The sequence below is a fragment of the Thunnus thynnus genome, chromosome 21 (genome assembly GCF_963924715.1).
Source record: "Thunnus thynnus chromosome 21, fThuThy2.1, whole genome shotgun sequence".
Taxonomy (NCBI): Eukaryota; Metazoa; Chordata; class Actinopteri; order Scombriformes; family Scombridae; genus Thunnus; species Thunnus thynnus.
The window spans coordinates 625818-634109 of record NC_089537.1 but is presented as its reverse complement, the minus strand read 5'-3'; positions in this window follow the sequence as shown (position 1 = coordinate 634109).

The window sequence follows — 8292 nt, the reverse complement described above, 5'->3', positions numbered from 1 at the left end:
GAGGTTTGCGGGCTAAATGTCACTTCCCGACATGTCTGTAATAACAGCAGCACAGACAGACGTCACAGCTGCAACAATGACTGCAGGAGAAAGCGCGGCGAAGCAAAACCGAGTCGCTGCACTGCTGCGATTGTAGTTTATGTCCAAGCAGCAACAACCAAACTGAAGCCAATAAAGTCCCTTAAAGTGCAAAAACCACCGACGGCCACTAGATGCTCAACTTCTCTCCAGAAACGCTGAGTCATCATTGTTTTCAACGAGTCATTCTGGTCTCAGTCTCTAAATGCAGACCCTCTAATAAGTGTGCTGGTGGTCATTTTGGGAATTATCGCTCCGTTAATAAGATGTGAAGACTTATCGTAGCGTTAACGTGGTTGACAGTGTCTCCAGAGCGTCAAAGGAAACAACCTGCACTCCTCATCTGGAAGCTCCTGGTTCCAAACGACCAGAAGCTGCAACTCTGAGTTTCAAACTGGCTCCGGTGAAACTAACGTGTGACGTCACACCGCGCTACGTCCATCTTTATATCGACGGCCAAAGCGCAAAACCTCCTATCTGTAGAATTTTCTGATTGGCGGTTTTCACTTTGGATGATGAGAACGAGGAAGGTTTCGCTCATATTCAGTGTGTCTGCAGGATGATGAGGATGATGAGGATGATGAGGATGATCAGGATGATCAGGATGATCCCGCCTTCGTCGTGACAGAAAAGTCACACAACAAAACAAAAACACAACACAGAGTCCCTGAGTGTGTAGAGAGGCTGCAGCACGAATCACTGAACCTTCATCTCCAGGAATTCTGACCCCAGTTTACCACAATGTAGTAAATATTACATCCACGACATCTTTTTACCTGAAAACGAACTGAATTTTATTTGTAATTTAATTTTAATTATTAACTTAATTAACAAAAGCTCCTCTCTGCACTTTGCGAGGCATTAATATCTATAACACATAATATAATAATATAGTCCAAGTACAGTGTGTTATGTGTTGGCTGTCCTTAACAAACAGCATCCTGCAAGAAAACAAGTTTTTTTTAGTTTTTTCAAAAAGTGCATTTTTCAGATCGGAGGTTTTGCTCTTCGGCCGTCGACATACAGTCTGTGGTTGCGTCCCTGTCTAGCAGGGGTTAAAGGTCGTTCCCTCCCCGTGAAAGTAAAAACTATTTATTGCTATATTTACAAAAGTGAAAAAAAACAAGAGAATCACAAAATACAAAAGGAGTTAGAGGTTGAAGACAGAACACAGCGCCGCCACCGCTGGAAACACGGTGTCATGTCTGGACCAATCAGCAGCCGGCACTCTCCAGGCCCGAACCCACGGATCCTGCAGGCACAGACCACACAAACACAGGAACATGTAGCTAAACATGCTAAACATTACACATTATATCTTCCTGTTAACGTTGAATCTGTGTTTTGGTGTCTTTTAGAAGACAGATGGAGGAAACGTCCAGAGCAGGAGAGTCCTCCCCGGGTGGACACTAACAGAGCGGACGGACAGATCGTTGCTGCAGATGAGGGTGAAAAGGTAAAAGCTTCAGGTTTTTATGGCGTTTTAATGTTTCCGTGCTGCGTTCAAGGGGGGGGGCCGCACGCACGCATGAGTCCAGTCAATGCAGACTAGTGAGACGCACTGAAAGCAGCTCATGCTTCTATTGATTCCTGTTCCCTCCATCAAGAGGAATAATTAACTGCTTTTGTCACATCGCTGCACACGTTTTCCTCCCGCTCAGAAACGATCGCCAGCGTTTCCATCAACATCTGCATCCGTCACACTCCAACAAATCCTTCCAGCAGACACGAAGGTAATCAGACACACTGAGATAAAACCAGCAACGACAGGCAGCACGCTCTGTGAAGCTACATCACTGTTCTGTTTGTTTTGTTTTCCCTGTTTTCTTATACATCAGATGTCTTTACTGTATGTGTAAAAATATAAAAAACAATAAATATATTCAAGCAAAAAAAACAAACAGCTGTTCATTGTGTGTTGAAGATCCTCATCCTCAGTTTCCTCCATCAGCAGTTTGTCAAACAGAAATGAGCACAAAATGATTTCCAGGTTTGTTTCTGATGTTTCAGGATGTTTTTCCAGCAGAGACTGAAGCTGTGACTCACTGAGACAACAGCACACGACCGACAGGAGCAGCGGTTAGAGCGTCTGCCGGGGCCTGGGGGGGCCCGAGGACAGGGGGCCGGGGTGGGGGGGGGGGGGGGGGGGGGGGCAGCAGTACAATAACATTAACACACAGTTACAGCCTCAGTCCAGCTGGCAGACTGTAACCGGACAGCAGAAGAAGAAGAAGTGAGCTGACATCATCGACCTCAAACTGCTGCAGGGATTAAAGTAAACAGGAAGCTCTGTAAAAATACTGAGGTATCACAGGGTCAGTGAACGCCTCACTGTCTGTAAACACACTGAGGTATCACAGGGTCAGTGAACGCCTCACTGTCTGTAAACACACTGAGGTATCACAGGGTCAGTGAACGCCCCACTGTCTGTAAACACACTGAGGTATCACAGGGTCAGTGAACGCCCCACTGCCTGTAAACACACTGAGGTATCGCAGGGTCAGTGAACGCCTTGCTGTCTGTAAACACACTGAGGTATCACAGGGTCAGTGAACGCCTCACTCACTGTCTGTAAACACACTGAGGTATCACAGGGTCAGTGAACGCCTCGCTGTCTGTAAACACACTGAGGTATCACAGGGTCAGTGAACGCCCCACTGCCTGTAAACACACTGAGGTATCGCAGGGTCAGTGAACGCCTTGCTGTCTGTAAACACACTGAGGTATCACAGGGTCAGTGAACGCCTCACTCACTGTCTGTAAACACACTGAGGTATCACAGGGTCAGTGAACGCCTCACTCACTGTCTGTAAACACACTGAGGTATCACAGGGTCAGTGAACGCCTCACTCACTGTCTGTAAACACACTGAGGTATCACAGGGTCAGTGAACGCCTCACTGTCTGTAAACACACTGAGGTATCACAGGGTCAGTGAACGCCCCACTGTCTGTAAAAATACTGAGGTATCACAGGGTAAGTAAACGCCTCACTGTCTGTAAACACACCGAGGTATTGCAGGGTCAGTGAACGCCTCACTGTCTGTAAACACACCGAGGTACTGCAGGGTCAGTGAACGCCTCACTGCCTGTAAACACACTGAGGTATTGCAGGGTCAGTGAACGCCTCGCCGTCTGTAACCATACCGGGGGGTTCAGTGACACTGAAGAACGGATGTCTGAACAGGAAACTGTGGTGTTTTTTGGTGTGCTTAAAGACAATATTAAGCTATGCAGATTGATTTTATAAGTTTTATAAGCAATAAGTGCTAGTGTGTTAGAATCTTATTGATGATGTATTTGTAATCTCATGAATCACATTTAATCACGATATACGTATAGAAGCACGGTAAAAGAGAAATCTGAGTGTATTTGTACTACATGTCACTTTGCTTGAGTCTGGAGAAGATCAAGAAATAAGGGTGTAAAATGACTAGAATAACTAAAAACATAAAGGCCAGAAGACAACTTGGCAATAATGTAAAATGATCCCCAATACTTATATAAAAACATAACCAGGTAGAACTGAATATGTCAGTACATATCCACGACAGCTCAAAACCTGTCTTGAAGAGTTTTGACCAACAACGAGTGACGAAGATAAAATATAACGGTGTAATTGGCCAAAAAATAAGGAGGATGGAGGATAGGTGCCGACCCAGGAAGGAAAAAACCTTCAGACAACACTTTGCTGACTCCTGATTTTTTATCATCACAAAGCAGTTTTTCATCTCGTGTTTCCTTCAACTGTCATCCATCGATCTGACACCACAAAACCATCGTTATGGAAACCATAAATCAGGGAATGTGTTTCCGTGGAGACAGGACGAGAGCTTAATCTGAGAGGACTGAAAAACATCCGCAGAGTTCAGGGTCAAAGGTCAGCAGGAGGAGACCGGCTGACTGTCACCATGGCAACCAGCCAGCCCTGACCTCTGACCTGCTGTGATGATGATGCTGATGCTGCGTAATCGTCCGATATCAACACAAACTTTACAGTCACATTCAGTTTGTATGAAGCGGTTTATGTTTCTGTCTGTGATAACGAGACGAGATTAAATTCAACTTTAGTGCTGAAACAACTAAAAGCATAAAAATAATTTGTACCACAATGCACCTCTCTGTAAGACGTCTGAACAGAAGGCGTTCAGTGACCACAGCCTGGTCACTGAATGCTTTGTGTCACAGTTTGATCCAGAATCGTTGCTGTTGTGTCGACTGTGTGAAGAGTTTTGAACATGTGGACTGAGTATTGATCCCTGCAGGTAACCAATCAGAAACAACCCGCTTATGAAACACATTTTGAATCATGTCAGCTGACTGACGGTGCGTCAGGTGCGGAGACGGTGAGTTTGTGGAACAGAAGAGGCTCGAGGACGAAGCCTTGAGGAACTCCACGTGTCATTAAAGTCATGTTTGATACCTGAATATTCATTCGTTCACTACTCCACTGGACACGTTCAGATCATTGTTTGGTATAAATCTGATCTTCTCTCATTGATAAGAAGATGTTTTATCTATAAAGTATATTATACTATTGATACTTCTAGTCTTAGTAATACGCTGTTTTATCAAAGACACTGTGAGCCGGCAGCAAAGACAAAGACTGTTTTAATATGACCAGACTGATGATGATGATGAGGATTGTGTGTGTGTGTGTGTGTGTGTGTGTGTGTGTGTGCATGTGTCAGCTGTTTGGTTTCTGCAAGCTGATGGTTCTTCTGGCCAAAGGCGATGAAAAACCTTGACCTCATTTACTCTGTGTGTGTGTGTGTGTGTGTGTGTGTGTGTGTGTGTGTGTGTGTGCTGTTAGCCTAGCTTAGCACAAAGACTGGAAGCAGGGGGAAACTGTTAGCCCAGACAAACAGAAAGCTCCTGTTTTTATCGTCTGATGTTCAGATGTTAAACTTCAGACAGTGTTTTGTGCAGCAGGTCAGTCAGCAGTGACGTGTTTTATATATTTTGGTATATTTGTAATATTCATATTTTTCCAAACACACACATACGTTTCTTGCATTTCACCGGCACCAAACCTCAGTTTGGTTCTTTATTAATTTGACTGTTTCGCTTCTTGTTTAGTAAATTTCACTTTGAGAAAGTGAAGCGACGGAGCTGCGATCAAATGTTCAGTCGGAAGTCTCCTGCAGCGTTCATCACACCTTCAGAGGGATCAATAAAGACTAAAAGAGATGAACTGATCGTCATAGCTGCAGCAGATATCAGAGGAACGTGTGAGTGATTCAGTTATTGATCAGCTGCTCTGCTGGGAACCAACCAGCTGCTGTCAGTGTAAGTGAATTAAAGTGTGTGTGTGTGTGTGTGTGTGTGTGTGTGTGTGTGTGTGTGTGTGTGTGTGTGTGGCCCCCCAGGGCTTAATGAAAGAGGAGGTTACATCTGGGGCTGTGTGTCGGGGGGTGGATCACAGAGGAGGAGGAGGAGAGAGAGAGAGTTCATCTGCAGACAGAAGCATCAGAGAGGAAAGGAGGTGAACGAGGAGGAAACATGGAGATGAGGAGCAGGACTTCACGCTGAAGAAAACACTTCTTCTCCTCTTTCTCTAAAAATAAAAACTTCAAGAATTTATTTTTTTTTCGTGTTGCTGAAAAACCTCCCAAAACGATGACATGTCATCCAGTGACGCTGTGGATTCTGGGCGTTGTCATGGTGATGATGGTCGCCGGGGGAAACGGGGCCCGGGTGGTGAGCGGTGAGTTAAGAGATTAAAGTTAAAAATATATAGAAAGTCGTTAAACCTTACCAACACCTGAGTATTTAATCTGTCAGTGTTTAATTACTGTTGCAGTGTTGAACCTGGAGTTAATTAAAGAATAATTAATATATTAAGCAGTTTTAATTGGTTTGTGCACAGTTTAAGGGGGTTTTACAATCCCTGCATTTGCACCTTAATTTAAGGGTTCAGGTAATTTTTAAGGTAAAATTAATCTGTTACTTGGTTAAATTTACAGGATTGACGTCAAACTTATGGATTATTAATGAGTAATTAATGGACTGATATATTTAATATTTCTGCCAAATAACATTAAACTCATAACGTGTAATTTCCTCCTAGAAGGTGAATGTTTATGGAAGGTTTTCAGTACAAATAATCCTTTAAAATCTCTTAATATATTATAATCAACCCATGAAATTCTCCTTAATCTGTGCAAAAACCCAATTAAAATCTCTTTAATTTAATCACAATCCATTAATTTGTCCCAAATCTGCCTCATTAAAAATGATTGACGATTGATGTGCAGCTGAAAACATTCATGCATTTGTCAAATATCTCAAATGAATGAGGAACGTGAGGGAAAGTCATGTCCTCCTTAAATATATCTGTTAATTAGAGCTTTTGAAATTCAGGTGTTTTGTTCTTTAAATTAAAGGACCAATGAGAAGCTTTCTGGCTCTCAAACACCTGACAGGGATCAAAGTGTTTGTTGTGTTTTTTAGGGGTAAAGAGATTAGAAACTATACATCAGATATTCTTTGCTTTTCGTCATCAATGATTTGACTTTAATATCTTGTCTTCTTTTATCACAGTATACTACATAATAACGTCCAAACCATTTGTTGCCTTTTTGCTAAAACATCAGATTTGCAGCCGGCGCTGGCAGCTCCGCTCGAGCCGATGAAGCAGATCAGCGAGAGGCTGATAGCAGACAGATATATATGGAGCTCTTTAGTGGCTTTAACAGTAAAGTGATGATGGTGCAGAAGAGAATCCAGCTAATCACTTAAAGTAGCTGTGTGTGTGTGTGTGTGTGTGTGTGTGTGTGTGTGTGTGTGTGTGTGTGTGTGTGTGTGTGTGTGTGTGATGCTGTTTTAACCAGACTGTGTATTAATCACTGCAGCTATTCACTGGGGATCTTTAAACACACACACACACACACACACACACACACACACACACACACACACACACACACACACACACACACACTGTCAGTGTTTTCAGCTGTATTGTATCTGTATGTTCACCTTTTGATTGTTTCTGATACTGAGCTTCTTCCTAGAGTTTAATTTATTTATGAGTTAAATATCGTTACATACAGTTGATGTAGTTGAAGCTAATTTGCAGCCTGCGTTCCTGTTTAGGCTTTTAAATTTAGATTAAAACAGCCAATAATGTCACTTTGACTCATTTCGCTTTTTTTTTTAGTTGTGTCAAAACAAACTGTAACAGAAATAATGAAAGCTGATGAACTGGAGGGCAGAGCGATGCAGCGTGACTCGTTTCCAGCAGTGGAGGAAGTACTCAGATCCTTTACTGCAGTAAAAGTACCAAAACAGCAAAGTACAAATACTCCATTACAAGTAAAAGTACATAAGTATTATGAGCTTGATGTAGTTAAAGTATTGCAGTAAAAGTACATAAGTATTATGAGCTTGATGTAGTTAAAGTATTGCAGTAAAAGTACATAAGTATTATGAGCTTGATGTAGTTAAAGTATTGCAGTAAAAGTACATAAGTATTATGAGCTTGATGTAGTTAAAGTATTGCAGTAAAAGTAGTGGTTTGGTCCCTCTGACTGATATATTATTATATATGACATCATTAGATTATTAATAGTGAAGCATCAGTGTTAGAGCAGCATGTTACTGTTGTAGCTGCTGGAGGTGGAGCTAGTTTACACTACTTTATATACAGTTAGCTAGTTTAGTCCAGTGGTTCCCAACCTAGGGGTCGGGCCCCTCCAAAGGGTCAGCAGATAAATCTGAGGGGTGGTGAGATGATTAATGGGAGAGGAAAGAAGAAAAAACAAAGTTCTGATACACAAATCTGTTTTCAGTTTTTGGACTTTTCCTCTAATCTTTGATTTTTGCTGAAATATTGGATCATTTGAACATTTATTGAAATGAAAGCATGTGAGAAGTTTAGAGGGAAAAATCACTATTTGGTGGAGCTGTTAACAACTCATAGACATGTGAAATGTGACCCCGACTACACACTGCTTTTTGTAAGACGTCAAAAGACAAAAAGGTTGGAAACCACTGGTTTCATCTTTAACAATGTGTTGTATTTTAAAAGCTTGTTATATTATCCATTGTGTCAAATCTTCATCTGAAAAGTAACTAAAGCTGTCAAATAAATGTAGTGGAGTAGAAAGTACAATATTTCCCTCTGAAACTTAGAAAGTAGCATCACATGGAAATACTCAAGTAAAGTACAAGTACCTCAAAACTGTACTTAAGTACAGTACTTGAGTAAATGT